The following is a 15,527-nucleotide window of genomic DNA, read 5'->3' as shown; positions in this document are numbered from 1 at the left end:
TGGGCCTCCCATATCTTAGGATAAGTATTAATTAATTGATTAGAACCAGTGAGTCTCAAACCTGAGTGATTAGATTCACCGCCCACCTGCCCCAACGAAAGACGCCCAGGCATAGGAAGCATTAAGTGGGGAACCGTGGGCATCCCAGCAGTGGTCTGAAATGCTTCTGAGTTTTTGAGACTGCCTAGATATTCTCAGGCTTATGCAGAACTCTGCACCTGTGACTACTCAGAATATAGGAAGTGTCTTGTTAAATTCCCAGCAAGGTATGGCAGGCCCAAAGTCGTTACCACCACTGAGATCAGAATGAGATACTCTGCTAGAAAAACAGGCAGGTACTAAGAGTCTAAATTAGATTTTTTTTTTAAGCAATCCATTCTCTCCTTTTTTAATATATTGAAAGTATTTATAAAGCCTCTTTATAAATATATCTGTCAAACTTATCATTAGCTTATAATGAAGCAGGTTCTTAATATTTTTTATTAAGATATAATTTACATACAGTAAAATTCACTTTTTTTAGTGTATAGTTCTGCAAGATTTGACAGATGCAAACAATTATATAACTACCAGTACAAGCAAGATATAAAACAGTTCCATTTCCCCATAAAGTTCCCCCATGCTCCTTTGTAGTCAATCTCCTCAGTCACCCCCAGCCCCTGACAACCGCTGATCTGTTTTCTGTCTCTAGAGCTTTTTCTAGAATGCCATATAAATGCAATCAAACAGTATATAGCCTTTTTGACTTGGCATAATGCATTTGAGATTCATGCACATTGTGTGTATCAGTCGTTCACTCCTTTCTGTTGATGAGTATTATTGTGTTGTATCACTGAACCATGGACTGAAGGATATTTATGTACCAAAGGACATTTGAGTTGTTTACAGTTTTTGAAGATTACAAATAAAGCCACTATAAGCATTCATATATTTGAATCAGGATTCATCAGAGAGATTCAGTTTCCAGATGCTAGGATTAGTGCTAACAATTTCACAGGTGCTCTTCCCACAGAATGAATCATCTCAGCCTCTGATCTTAACCTTCCTTGGATACAGGATCCTCCAGGTCTCCAGGAGGATCTGTTACTTCTTGCCCAAATTTTCTTAAAATTCACATTAGAGAAACTCGATACCTTTTGTTTTCCCAGTACTTAAGTCTCTACATACTAATTAACAAAGAAATATGAGCAAATCTACAATATTTATTCATGGCCTTAGCTACATTTTTAAAAGAAACTTCTTCCATACTTGTTGAGGATTCCCACAGCTTGAGCTTGTGTTCCTCCTTGTTACACTTGGTATAGCGTGGCGTACGCTCTTGACGTTCAAATGGAAGGCCCCGGAGATAGACATTAGTTCTTACTTTGGTCTAGTATATTTTCAATTTCCAGGTAGGGTGAAAATTTTGCTGTTTCTGAAAATCACATAAATGACAGCTAAGAGAGAGAAAATGCCTAGGAAGAGTGCTCATGAATAAACTGAGCGATTTTGAAGTCATAGAATATATTTAGCTTTTTTAGAGGTGACCTCAGCTTTAAGGAAAGGGAGTATGAGAAAATCCCAATTAATAAACTATGCATACCAGGTTCTGGACAGTCACCTCCACAATCATCATTTCTTTCAGAAAGCATTCACCATGGGTTTCCATTTGGAAAGCAAACTCTCTAGTTCTGTCCCCCTTTAAGCAGCATATCTATTGCATCGAATGAGATAAGATATGGTTTTATTATTGATGCTAATTTTAATTTATTGGAGGGTAACGACTATCCATCCTCTGTGTATTTGGGGGTGGGGGCCATGAGGGGGCAGTGGAAGATAGTGAAGCCTGTTAATTTTTTCATGAGATCATTTTTTCCCTTGACATGCAATTTGATGCTTAACAATTTTTCTGAAAGTCAAAAGCAGTACTACGTTCCCTAATTTTCACAGCGCTATAAATAGCCCCTCACAAAGCATAATTGTATAAAAGAGATGACACTTCTTTATGAAAGAATTTCCACTGGAAAGATAAAAGGAGGTCAGAACTCTTATGTGAGACATGTATTTTCAAGTATTCATAAAAATAGAAATCATCAGCAGTGGGAGAATTTTTCATGATAGACAGTCACACATAAGATATTGGAGCCAAAGCCATTTTCACAGGCGCCAACTGTAGTTTGAATGGAACCCAGCCAAGAAGCGGCTGCTGGGCATTTAGCTCAAGTGCCAATAAAAGGAAAGAGTATACACTCACTCAGGCACACACTCACTCACACACACACACACACACACAAACACACATACACTCCAGCTTGTAGAGGTATTTGCCAGAAACATTTTCGGGCTTCTGCCATCTGGGTCCTGCAGCTGTCAATCAGGTCCTGTGGTGACTCCAGCTGCTAAGTCCTGCTCCTAGAGGTGGAATAATGTGAGAAAAATGAAAGAGGAAAAATTAGGAGAGCACCGACAACAGCTGGAAAGATCAGCTAGCTCACATTTAGAAAACATCAAGACCCCAATTCGTTTGTAATGACTTCATTGCTGTGAAAACTTGAAGACATCCACTTGGCTTGAAAGTGATTACACACACATTTTTATTGTTTTTATTATTTTTAAATCACCTGAGATGTATAGGGCAATTTACAAAACAGCGAAAAAGACAAGGACCCTGCTCCACTGGGTTTATGGGATTGCAAAAAAAAAAAAAATATGTGGACAACATATCATTAGTTATTTTACAAATGTTTTGTGGCCGTGATATTGAGCCACCATGTACTGAGTCCTTACCATGTGCCAGGCCAAGTGGGGTCTTTACATAAACTCTCTGTTTTAAACCTTACAACACCCCATGAGAAAGTTATTCTCAGAAGCCTCGTTTTACAAACAAGTGAACTGATCTTAGAGGGGTTAAGTGACTTGCTCAATGTCCCACAACTTGTCCGATAGAGATAGGATTTGAATTCAGGTTGTGTCATATTTTAGAACCCGTGCTCTTAACCTCTGCTATACTGCCTTTCCATGTGATTGTGTTGAGTTAGTCTTCCATAGCCTAAAAATGTTCCTGTAACTTACCAACACTCTGAATTTACAACAAGGGGCTGATAGAACAGCAGAGCATAGACAGTCATTCTTGTGGCGTTTCCCAAGCAAATGAGTTTGCTCTCTCTGCATGAGATTGCTCTATTATCCGGCCTTCTAGAGGATGCACAGAAGTCAGATGCCTCCCGTGGATAATGATGATTACATTACCTCAGCACCCCGCACCCACAGGGCCATGCATCGGGCCCTTGGACAACTCAGTTCTCATGGAATAGTGAGGCATGACTCCTCACTTCTTCTGTCATCCTTTTGAGGATGAGTGTTACGGCTGGAATGGAAGCTGCAAGGTAAGATTACTTCCTGGCAGCAAATGTTTTTCTCTCTTTGCTTCAAGTGTCTGAGCCCTCTCTGTTGATTACTTCCTGCCCCACTGTCGGTTATTACACATAACAAAATGGTGGGGGGGGAAGGGGAAGAAGAGAAAACTATGTAGGGTCAGATTCTCATTCACCTCATCACTTGGTTCATTTCTTCCATGCTCAGAACTCCCTTTGTCATCAGGCAGAAAAGGAACCTGGGGGAAGAGGAAAAAAGAGAACTGGGCCTGAAGTAATTTATAACCGTGGGTAACTAGATCATTTTATACCAAAATGGTACTTTCTCAAAATCTCATCATTCCTACTGGAAGTATTTCTTATGGAGTAATATTCCTGTGTTTATGAAAACATTGTGTGCAGTTGGACTTGCTTCATCTGTGATCATTTTGCCTCTCTAAAGATTTGAGGCAAGGGTATTATGCCATTATAGTGTTAAAATGCATCAATGACTTGATCACTTGAAATGCCTTAATCAAAGTGAAATCTGTTAGCTGATTCTGATTACCCAGTGCCAGACTTTATAGGCTTTTAAGACATTTTCCAGTTGTCAGATATGTTTCCGTGAGACATTTAAATATTTAGATTCCATTCTTTCTGGGTATTCCAAATATAGGAAACAGATATCTTAATAGCAGAAATATTAGCAGGATTACTGTGTGGACTGTCTTCCCCAATGGCCTTTGAAAATCAAATCATGTTCCTTGATTACGTGTCAAACCTTTTTCTTTGAAGTGAAGTAACAGGTAGAGACTCAGAATTCAGTTCTGTTAAGGTTAGGTGTTTGTTCAAGAAATACACTATTATGGCCAATTAGAGGGAGCAGAATGTGGCTCACCCGATTCACTCAAAGACTTCTCCAAGAGTAGTAACTATCACTAAAGGATACCCTGTGTGACATTAAAGTCTGCATTTAAATATGTGTGTTTATCATACATTCCTTTATCTATTCAGCAAAACTCCTCATTTGCATTTTGCATCCATGCACATGCATGCCATGCACACACACGTGCGCGCGCACGCGCACTCACACACACTGATGTTCATGCTAAAGCGTTAGGCATCCTGCAGATGGAGAAAATAATTTTGGTATATTAAGCAATTTACGCTTTTCATTACAAGTATTTCCTTTTTACTTTGAGTTTTTTCTCCCATTTTAGCCAGACTATGAAGAATCCTTTCCTCAGGGAAAGGGGATCTTACCACAGTAAAGTAGATAAAAGGCATTTGATGCTCCAAAGAAACATGGCATGAGCTGGAGAAAGCCTCTTCCCCAGCTCCACGCCCACCCCCAAGGGCATATCAAAATTCATGGTTTAGAGGGAGTGCAGAGAAGGGAAATGAGGGTATTGGACCCAGAGGGTCCATATAGAGAGGAATAAAATCAGTATCTTCCCCCGCATCTCTGTACCTTGTGCTCCCCTCAGTCCAGGGAAGCTTCATGGGCTTGGGATCAGTGCAGTCAGCAGGGCTCTGTACTTAGAAATGTCCTACACTTAGGGTTTAATGCTCTGCCGTTGTCTTAAAATCCTTTTTATCTTTGATGCTGTGTTTTGCCTGTGAAGGATGAAGGGACATTGGAGCACGCTAGGTAGGGACTTGGAGCCTTGAATCACACATGATCCCACTTCCTGCCACCTCCCACCCTCCCTGGGATGGGTTCTTAGACACCTACTCCTTTACTCCCTGGTGCCCTGGGCTTCTCCAACCTCTACCTTCTCATCTCCCAGCAACTTTTACTGCCTTCCACCTGCAGTGAGGGCCTGCAGTGTGGGGAAGGTTAGGGCCAGGTGGTGTGTGCCCCATGGAGTCTCCAGATGGGGCATGGTGGTGGCTGTCCTGGCCCTGAGCTGACAGCACCATGTGCATTTGGCAGGTGCTTTGACCTGGCGAGCCTCTTACCCATGCGTTATCCAGGTACTGAGCCAGTCCTGGCATGGAGGTTGCACCCCCTGGCATATTGCCATCCACCGTGGGTTGGAGCAGCAGGCCCTTGGAAGGAGAAATTGAATTCCCCATCTCTGGTTGGGCATGACCTGTCGCTCTGGTGCTGGTGAGAGGAGGAATATGGCAGCAGGAGGGTTGTGTGTGCACCAAATCTGTGCAAGGGCCCAGGCGCTTTGCGGCCTGCACTCTCCCAGGAGTATTCCTGAGCCCGAAGGAGCATGCCATTGAATAGTAAATAAAAAGCGGTCTAGACAGGTCTAGAAAGATTGTGGAAGAACGGAAAAAGTTATATATTAGTATCTTTAACAGTGCTTTTTCCCTACTTTTTAAACACAGGGCTGACACTTTCATATCCCACGGTGCCCCACACATTATTTAGCTGGCCTTTCCTCTCAGTGCCCCCAGGATGTCCATCCAGGTGCATTAAAGTGAACTCCCAGCACAAGTTACATTTGTCGGTTCCCTGAGATCCTGCTCGGTCCTCATGGACCTTAACCCATCTGGACAGCCCCATCAGGGCCCCAAAATCCTAGACGGTGGTGGTGGTCTGGAAAGAAAAGCTCTCCTTATACCCCAACCTACTCTTTGGTATGAGGGAAACTAACCAAATCTCCACACAGCATGACCGGAACACATCTAGACTTCCCTCCAACCCAAAACACTGACAGACAAGCTCTCCCATCACACCTGCATCCCAATTTCTCTCTTAATATTTTATTTCTGGAGCAGTAGGTATTGTTGAAGAGTACTTTATTTCTTGGCAACTTTTTTTCCATAAGGATAAGACAAGGTATGGCTTGTCCCCGACTTACCTAAAGCAAACTTGGAGAAAATTAGTGAGATCTCAAAGGCCCCAAATCCAACACTTTGAAGACAAAGTTTGAAGGTAATTGATGGATCAGTCAAGATATGTTTAATCATTGAGCACCTACGATATACTCAGCATCCTGGGAGAGACTAGAGGAGGAGGGATAGGGCATGTGCAGTGTATTGGTTTTCTATTGCTGCGTATTGAATTACCACAGATCTGTGCCTTAACACAACACACATTTATCAGCTCACAGTTTTTGTGGGTCAGGAGTCTGGGCACAGCTTAATTGGGTTCTTTGCTCAGGGTCTCACAAGGCCATGATCAAGGTGATGGCTAAGCTGTGTTCTCGTCTGGAGGTTTGACTGGGGAAAGGTCTATTTCCAAGATCCCTCCAGTGGTTGGCAGAATTCATCTTCTTGGGATTGTAAGACTCAGGTCCCTGCATTTTTGCTGGCTGGCTGTCAGCTGGGGACCACTCTCAGCAACTAAAGGCAGCTGCAGTTCTCTACCAATGGTCCTCTCGATAGGCAGTTCACAACATAGCTGCTTGCTTGTTCAAGGCCAGAAGAAGAATCTCCCTCCTCCACCCCATCACCTTTGCCATATTCTATTGGCTGGAAGCAAGTCACAGGTCCTGGCCACACTCAAGGTGTAGGGATTAGGATTACACTGGCTGACACAAGGGGGCGGAGATCATCAGGGCCACCTTAGAGTTCTGCCTACCACATCCAGAATATGGTTCCTTCCTTCAGCAAGCTTACATTTTAGCTGGGGAGACAAGACTATCACTTCTGAATCATGGAAGTATAAACTAAATGCTTCTATGGCTTCCAGGAAAAAATCCACTCTCACTCCACTCTACTCCACCTCTCTTTTAACAATTCTGATAAGGATTAACCAAGGAGTGATTGTAAAGCACTGGGCCAATCTGGAGGTCAAATGTAAGTAAATAGTTTAGTCATTTGTGCCACCAGCTGCCTTTTGATCAATTACCTCCTCTGATACAATAGATTATTCTATTTTTATAACTTAAAATTCGAAAAGCTTCCTTCTTTGTCTTCCTTATGCCCAGACCCATGGAACCCTCCAAAGGAAGCTCAGTAACGCTAGTTTCTCTGTTCCTCGTCTGCACCTGCTCCTCTCTATGCCCATTATGTAGTGTGCAGGTAAAAAGAAAGAGTCCACCTGCTTGCTGATGCCCAGTAGGGCCTGGGAGCCAGCCATCCCTAGAGTGATTCATCCAGCACTTGGTGGAGGCAGGTTTGGGACAGGATCAGAATTCCACTGCCAGGCCAGGGAAGATTATAGCATTCCAAAGATGTCATGCAAGTGCTCAGAAAATGAAGGAAATTCCAAGTGGTAAATATGGGAATGATCTGCAACGTGGAAGAGAGGGAGTGGGGACACACAACGAAGGAGCATCTCACAATAAAGGTCTCAGATTTTCTGTCACAATGTAATCCGAAGCCCTGTGAAGACTAGACTGATTTCCAGCAGTGTCGATATGTTTCTGAGGTAGGGTAGCTTGATTGCTCTGAATTACAGCTCACTGAACAGACAGGACTTTTATAAAAGCCAAGCCTGTGGTATATAAGCTACTCAACCCAATTATTGCAATATAATAAGAAAAACGTATTTTCAATGAGAGAATGTGTGATGATTAATTCATTAGAGGGTTTTGAAAGCCCTTTCAGTCAGAAAATTGTTGTTTAAGCAAAAATTGGAACATCACGTGGTTTTCCAGAGCACTTTCTATTTCTACTGAATAGTCAAATGACTTATCCAAGATTCACTGCATGGTTGTTAACTTGTAGACAGGGTCTTGGAATATTTTATAGAAAATTTGTTTAAAAACATGTGATGCAGCTACAATATATCTCCTGCCACGGGGGAGAATGCTAGGCAGACTCTGCAGTAATACCCAATGGAAAAGGATACTACGCATTAGGTAGGTCATGTTGTAGCATAAAATGTGTTTAGGCAGATTTCTCCATCTTCTTTTACCCACAGAAAAACCAGCCCAATGACTTTAACTTATACCAGCACCCTCTGAAATTCTTAATCTTGTTCCCTATATATTTTGGGTCAAATCATCATTCAGTAGCCCTCTGGTAAACTTTTCTTCTACCACAGATTAGATCTTATTCCTTATTTTCACTCAATAATTATTGAGTGCTATGTAATGGAAAAAGTAATAAATGATAAATATGAACAGACTCCATCCCTTTGCAACTTATATTCTAGACAAGAGTGGCTTTTTGCTTGGTAGTCATCTTTCTCTCAAGTCTTGTGTGACGGAATGTTTAAATGAAGCAGTCTGCTCATATTTCAGCCATAAACACACGCCTGTTCATTCAGAAGTTTGTGTAATGATTTTTCCTAAGGTCAACTACTAAATCTAAAAACTTACTGATCTTGTTTTATACCATTGTGATTTTTCCTTATCAGTCCCTCTACTCTCTTTTAGGGGGCTGAATCAAGCATGATATTCTTTTTATCTGTATTTTCATTCCTTTGTTATCCTCTTCATATAAACCTCTTTGTTTGCTATCAACTGTAAAAAGTATTCCTGGCTAAATACAATAGATAAATCTCTGAAGCTTTGCATGCAAATTGAATTTTTGTACATTGAATCACATTTATACTTCGACTATAATTTCAGAAGTGTAGTACAAAAGAATGTACACTGCTTCAAGAAATGGTCAAACAATTTCTGATGTCTACTTGGAATTATTAAACGAATATGCCTGCGTCTTTTCACTGTGTATAGTACATGCAAGATAGCATCAATAAATGGGACATAGAAAAAATCCACTCTCTAACATTTTACTTGAATATTGAACACATTTTTCTGGAAACTCTACCTGCATTTTAAACTTAAGATGCTGAATTCAAGTTGGTGCTTTCTCTGACTGTGGTTGATTCAACTACTTCACTCACAGGGAACAGGCTTGGAGCCCGATTCCCTGCAATTTGAATTTTACCATTAGGTTACTTTGACAGTTTGGGATTACCACCTGGAATGCTTAATCCACGTCTGACTTTGTCTAACACCTCAGAAGCATTTCTGTTTTCTCTCTCCTACATGAGTCAATACAGTTCAGGATATAAATCCTACTGAAAAATCCAAAGGGAAGAGGGATATATGTGTAGAGTGGAACTGACTTTTGTTGAGGGTCTTCTGTGCCAAGTCCAAAGTCAGGTACTCTAGATAATTATTTCTCATTTCATCCTGTGTCAATGCTAGGAAGAATATTAACATATCCATTTGACAGCTGAGGAAACTGGTTTTGAGAAGTTAAGTAACTTGCCTGACGACACACAATAAGTGTGTGTGGTGTAGTGGAAGAATGCGGACTTGGGAACCAATCAAACACTAGATTTGAATATCTGCACAACACTGGGAAAGATGTTCAACCTCCCTAAGCCTCAGCTTCTCCATTTACAAAATAGGGCTATTGATACCTCCTTCCAGATTCATTGTGAAGATAAAAATAATATATGCACAATATCTAGCTTACAATAGGTGTTCGATAAATTACAGTGATGGTTATATACTGAACTCAAACCCAAGTCCAATTTCACAGCCAGTGTTCTTTCCAGGACCACACCCATTTAAAGTGGTGGCCTAGCTAGGGAAACCTAGAAACCTGATAATAATCCCCCCACAGAATGGTATTCTTGAGAAAAGTCCATGAAAAACTAGGGAATCACTGGGGTTTTTTTCTTCTGGATTTCCCTAATGCAAATCAGCATAAAAGTCAGCAAAGTAAGAGCCCTGAACAAACTGAATTCTAATCCTGACTCTAACATGAGCTGCATGACCTTGGATGAGTCATTTAATCCTCTGAGCATCAGTTCCCTTATATTAAAATGGCAAAGCTGAATGAGATGACCTCTAAGATGCCTCTCAGCTCTAAAAGTCTCTGATTCTCATTTGACCAGGACCTGGGAGACAAACCCCATGTCTTCTTTGTCTGAGTCTATTCTTTAATAAGTCTGTCAGGCAGAAACTAAACCTAGAGAAGTAAATGATCAGTTGATCATTTAAAAGCCCATTTCCTCATTCTCTGTTCCAGTTTATCAGGAATCTTGTCATTGACCCACATGTGTAAGCTAGAGTCAGAAAAAGAACATACAATAGAGCTGCTTTCTGCCAAGATGGGTTGCAACCAACCAAAGAAGTTGATGATAAGAGATAACTGTTGGTCTGCAAGTATCGTAGACCATGTAACTCTCCATGTCAAATTAGAAGTTGAAAAGGCTCTTTGAACAACAAGAGCAGCTTTTCTGTAGCTTCAGTATCTGCCATCAGCAAACAAAATTAACCATCTGAAGGCCATTCAATAAAGGACTCATCTCTGTTGTGGTTTGGCAGGTCCACAAATCCAGGTTGTAATGAATATAGGGATATATCAGCGTCAGCCACTGTTTGAAACACACGGCCCAGTGCTCTCTTCCAAGGGACCCTTACAGTGACTATTTACTGAACCTGAAAGCTAAAAGGTGTAATTTATTATAATGATCTTGACTCCTGATTAATCCTCCTAGTTTATATTTCAATCTATATCTTTAAGAAAGTATGATTCAAAAACCCAAGTCAATAAATATTAATTGAGTATCTGCTATTTACAAGGGTCTGAGATAGGCACTGTGGGGACAGAGCAAAGACAAAGGATTTTTAAATGAACGAAACATGACATCTGCCTTGAAGCTAAAAGTTTAATAATTTCCCTAGCTATAAAGTATTTTTGAGCCCTAAGACTTAAATATGAGAACTTAGCTAGAAAATTGTTTTTAAAGATTTGAAATGAATTTTTTCTGTGGATGGAGGAAGCCCAGCACATTGGGAGGGATGTTGAGGGGTGTGAGGGAGGAAGGAAAGACAGTCCCTCCTTATTCGCTATGCCCATCTGTCAAGTCTGAGGATTCTTCCCATATTTCTTTGGGTTTTGTGATCCTAATCAGGGCATGGCACAGGGTATAGAGCAAGTGGGTTGTACAAAGTTGGCAGTTAGTAACGTTGTCTTTTGAAATGCCTTTCAGCTCATTCTAATTTATATGTATGAGAATAAATAAAAGAGTAAGAAAGTCTCGCTCAGCCACCATGTAACTCACAATATGGCTTTTGCTATAATCAAGAGATGGGTGAAGAGAGAAGCAAGTGTGGGAGGTGGGAAATCATTTCTCTTTCCTTAGCTCCTCTCTCAGTCATGAGGAGAGAATTAGGCTATGACATTTTATGATCTGATTTGATGACGAAAATTTAATTTAAAGGCTGATATCTGTACACTGAGATTTGTGATGTTGAAGATTCTACTCCAAGTAGGTTATCTTACTGATTCATACAGTTTATAATCAGAAACCCTGATTAAATTTTAGATACGTTTTCTTTATACATTATTATTGATATACTTATACACAAATCTTTCACAGGATGCATATTTTACTTATCCATATTACATGCAATGAAGAGAATGGATGCTGGTTTATGCCGAATGTATAACTCATAGCTTTTAATATCACTCTTCAAAAGGTTTGAAAAAATCTGATCCTTACCACGTTCTGCATTTTGAACTTGCTGAAGACAATATTGTAATTTTTTTCCTATGAAATGTAGTAAAGAAATATGAAAACTGCAATGAGTCTCCACAGGGAAAATACTTGATTGTCAGCATCTTGCTACCTCCCCCCGCTTGCTTTCCCCACCACTACCATCCTGATTTAGGACTCTATGGCCTCTGCAATCACTTCCTGTCTTCTCCCTTCTAATCCCTCCCTCCTACACTTGCCAGATTTATAGTCATAAAATTCCACATTCTTCATAACATTCACCTGCGCAGTCTTCAATGTCTCCCCAGTGCTTGTGAGACACAACTTAAACACCTGAATTTCACACTCAAAGCTCCACTAACTGGCTCCAGCATACCGGTTCAGCCTTCCTTTGGTCAAGTAAAGCTGGGAATTCACCATGGAGCCTTCTTCAATACTCTTCATTGCTGCCTAGAATGCCCTTTCTCTCATTTGTCATTCTTTACACCCTAACCATTCTTCAGGGTGTTTCCATGATCCTTTCTTGTTCACTCCAGCCCACAGGAATCTCAAAGCACGCATTCCTGCACAGTCATGTAAAAAGCCATCCCCTCCTGCCTCCTCAAGTCTCTTATGTTTCTATTTCACTTTCTTTTTCTGGCTTATGTCTTGTTTCTGATGGAGTCAGGGACCGTAAATTACACTCCTTTCTAATCTCCATGCATCTAGGAAAATAGGAGCTCTGTAGAGTTTGTTTTGTTTTTTTTTACTTTGACAATTTTTTAAAGGAACCAGTTGATCCATTGTTAGGAAAAGACTATAAGAATGTTTAGTCAAGTAGAAGAGTAATAGTAATAGTTCTCGGAAAGTCAAAGTGGGCCTTTTTTTGCAATGCTGGTAATTGGTTTGGATGTATTTGGTCATAGAGCAGGCATTGGCGAGGCTTACATATGATTTGCCCTGTTGGAGACACAGCAGAAGTGGTGGTAGCTCTTTAGGTTACCACTCTTCCTCATAATACCAATTTCCGTTGGTCTTCAAAGGAGAGTTGTCCTGTTGGGGGGAAATGAGAAAGATTTTGTGAGGTCATCTATGTGGGATAAGTGTAAACGGGACCTTCAGAGTCGCTCAACAAAGTAACACTGAAAATTCCAGGGTTGGCAATGGAGGGGAAAAATGGCCAGGCAGGGAGTGGCAAATAAACTCTGTGGTCCTAAAACTCAGAGATTCCCAGTTCTCTTGGGAAATATGTTTAACAATTATCACTTCCAACAACAGAATGGCCTCAGGGTTACTACTCCCCCTTTAAAGCTCCAGCTCAAGCAAAGATAAACCACTCTGCCCTCCATCAATCATGCCCTTTTCTGTAAAGTTGAAGGATGAATCTCCATGTGGGCAGGACACTAACCCATGCCTGTGAATTCTTACTTCAGGGGTTCTTCTTTCCTTTGACGGTCATTTCTGGCCCCACCACATGTAAAGGAATGCACCAACTTCCTTATAGTAGCTGTCCAGGAATGCTGAGAAGTGTCCAGAGATGGAAACATCCGGAAGGACAGAAGACGTGGCTCCTGCTGGCATGCAGGGAAATTGGCTTTTCATATCTGGCATAAGCGTTAACTTTAATATAATGAATCAGAATGATCATCTTAACTTACATTTTTACAAGGAAGAAGGGAAGAGATTTTTCCTCATTCTTCCCACATGGAGCACTTGATATTCATTTTATTTTTTTTTAAATTTTTTATTGCAGTAACATTGGTTTACAACAATGTATAAATTTCAGGTGTACATCATTATACTTCTATTTCTCCATAGATTACATCATGTTCACCACCCAAATACTAATTACAACCCATCACCACACACGTGCCGAATTATCCCTTTCGCCCTCCTCCCTCCCCCCTTCCCCCTTCCCCTCTGGTAACCACCAATCCAATCTCTGTCTCTATGTGTTTGTTTATTGTTGTTATTATCTACTACTTAATGAAGGAAATCATACAGTATTTGACCTTCTCCCTCTGACTTATTTCACTTTGCATAATACCCTCAATGTCCACCCATGTTGTCACAAATGGCTGGATTTCATCATTTCTTATGGCTGAGTACTATTCCATTGTGTATATATACCACATCTTCTTTATCCATTTGTCCCTTGATGGGCACTTAGGTTGCTTCCAAGTCTTGTCTATTGTGAATAACGCTGCAATGAACACAGGGGTGCAGGTATCTTTACGCATTGGTGTTTTCAAGTTCTTTGGATAAATACCCAACAGTGGACTAGCTGGATCATATGGTAGTTCTATCCTTGATTTTTTGAGAAATCTCCACACTGTTTTCCATAGTGGCTGCGCCAGTTTGCACTCCCACCAGCAGTGTATGAGAGTTCCCTTCTCTCCACATCCTCTCCAACACATGTTGTTTCCTGTCTTGTTAATTATAGCCATTCTGACGGGCGTGAGGTGATATCTCATTGTAGTTTTGATTTGCATTTCCCTGATAGTTAATGATTTTGAACATCTTTTCATGTGTCTGTTGGCCATCTGTATATCTTCTTTGGAGAAATGTCAGTTCAGGTCTTTTGCCCATTTTTTAATTGGGTTGGTAGTTTTTTTGTTGTTGAGATGCATGAGTTCTTTATATATTTTGGAGATTAAGCCCTTATCAGATGTATGGTTTGCAAATATCTTCTCCCAATTGTTAGGTTGTCTTTTCGTTTTGTTGATGGTTTCCTTTGCTGTGCAGAAGCTTTTTAGTTTGATGTAGTCCCATTTGTTTATTTTTTCTATTGTTTCTCTTGCCGGGTCAGACATGGTGTTTGAAAATATGTTGCTAAGACCGATGTCGAAGAGCGTACTGCCTATGTTTTCTTCTAGAAGTTTCATAGTTTCAGGTCTTACATTCAAGTCTTTAATCCATTTGGAGTTAATTTTTGTGTATGGTGTAAGGTAAGGGTCTACTTTCATTTTTTTGCATGTGGCTATCCAGTTTTCCCAACACCATTTGTTGAAGAGACTTTCTTTTCCCCATTGTATGTTCTTGGCTCCTTTGTCAAAGATTAGCTGTCCATAGATGTGTGGGTTTATTTCTGGGCTTTCGATTCTATTCCATTGATCTGTGTGTCTGTTTTTGTGCCAGTACCATGCTGTTTTGGTTACTATAGCTTTGTAGTGTATTTTGAAGTCAGGGAGTGTGATGCCTCCAGCTTTGTTCTTTTTTCTCAGGATTCCTTTAGCTATTCGGGGTCTTTTGTTGTTCCATATAAATTTAAGGATTCTTTGTTCTATTTCTGTGAAAAATGTTGTTGGAACTTTGATAGGGATTGCATTGAATCTATAGATGGCTTTAGGAAGTATGGACATCTTAACTATGTTAATTCTTCCAATCCAAGAGCACGGAATATCTTTCCATTTCTTTGTGTCTTCTTCAATTTCTTTCAGCAATGTTTTATAGTTTTCTGTGTACAGATCTTTCACCTCTTTGGTTAAGTTTATTCCTAGGTATTTTATTCTTTTTGTTGCAATTGTAAATGGGATTGTATTCTTAATTTCTCTTTCTGCTACTTCGTTGTTAGTGTACAGAAATGCAACTGATTTTTGTATGTTGATTTTGTATCCTGCAACTTTACCATATTCGTTTATTACTTCTAAAAGTTTTCTGGTGGATTCTTTAGGGTTTTTTATATATAAAATCATGTCATCTGCAAATAGTGACAGTTTCACTTCTTCCTTTCCAATTTGGATCCCTTTTATTTCTTTTTCTTGCCTGATTGCTCTGGCTAGGACTTCCAGTACTATGTTAAATAGGAGTGGTGAAAGTGGGCATCCTTGTCTGGTTCCTGTTCT

General features: G+C 40.4%; 1 protein-coding gene across 1 annotated transcript in view; it reads right to left on the bottom strand.

Moving 5' to 3' along the window:
- Positions 1 to 528: 528 nt before the first annotated feature.
- LOC147918203 (uncharacterized) overlaps positions 529 to 15,527 on the bottom strand; it is a 215,908-nt gene continuing 200,909 nt past the window's right edge. The window contains exons 3-4 of the transcript XR_015551561.1: positions 3,530 to 3,592; positions 529 to 2,391 (exon numbers count right to left, since the gene is read on the bottom strand). The gene's annotated coding sequence lies outside the window, so the exon portion shown is untranslated. The remainder of the gene's footprint in view (positions 2,392 to 3,529; positions 3,593 to 15,527) is intronic.

The sequence above is a fragment of the Ceratotherium simum genome, chromosome 1, assembly GCF_057802395.1.
Source record: "Ceratotherium simum simum isolate JZ-2026a chromosome 1, ASM5780239v1, whole genome shotgun sequence".
Lineage (NCBI taxonomy): Eukaryota > Metazoa > Chordata > Mammalia > Perissodactyla > Rhinocerotidae > Ceratotherium > Ceratotherium simum.
Note: the sequence above shows the minus strand (reverse complement) of the source record. Positions and strands in the feature narration are given on the sequence as shown.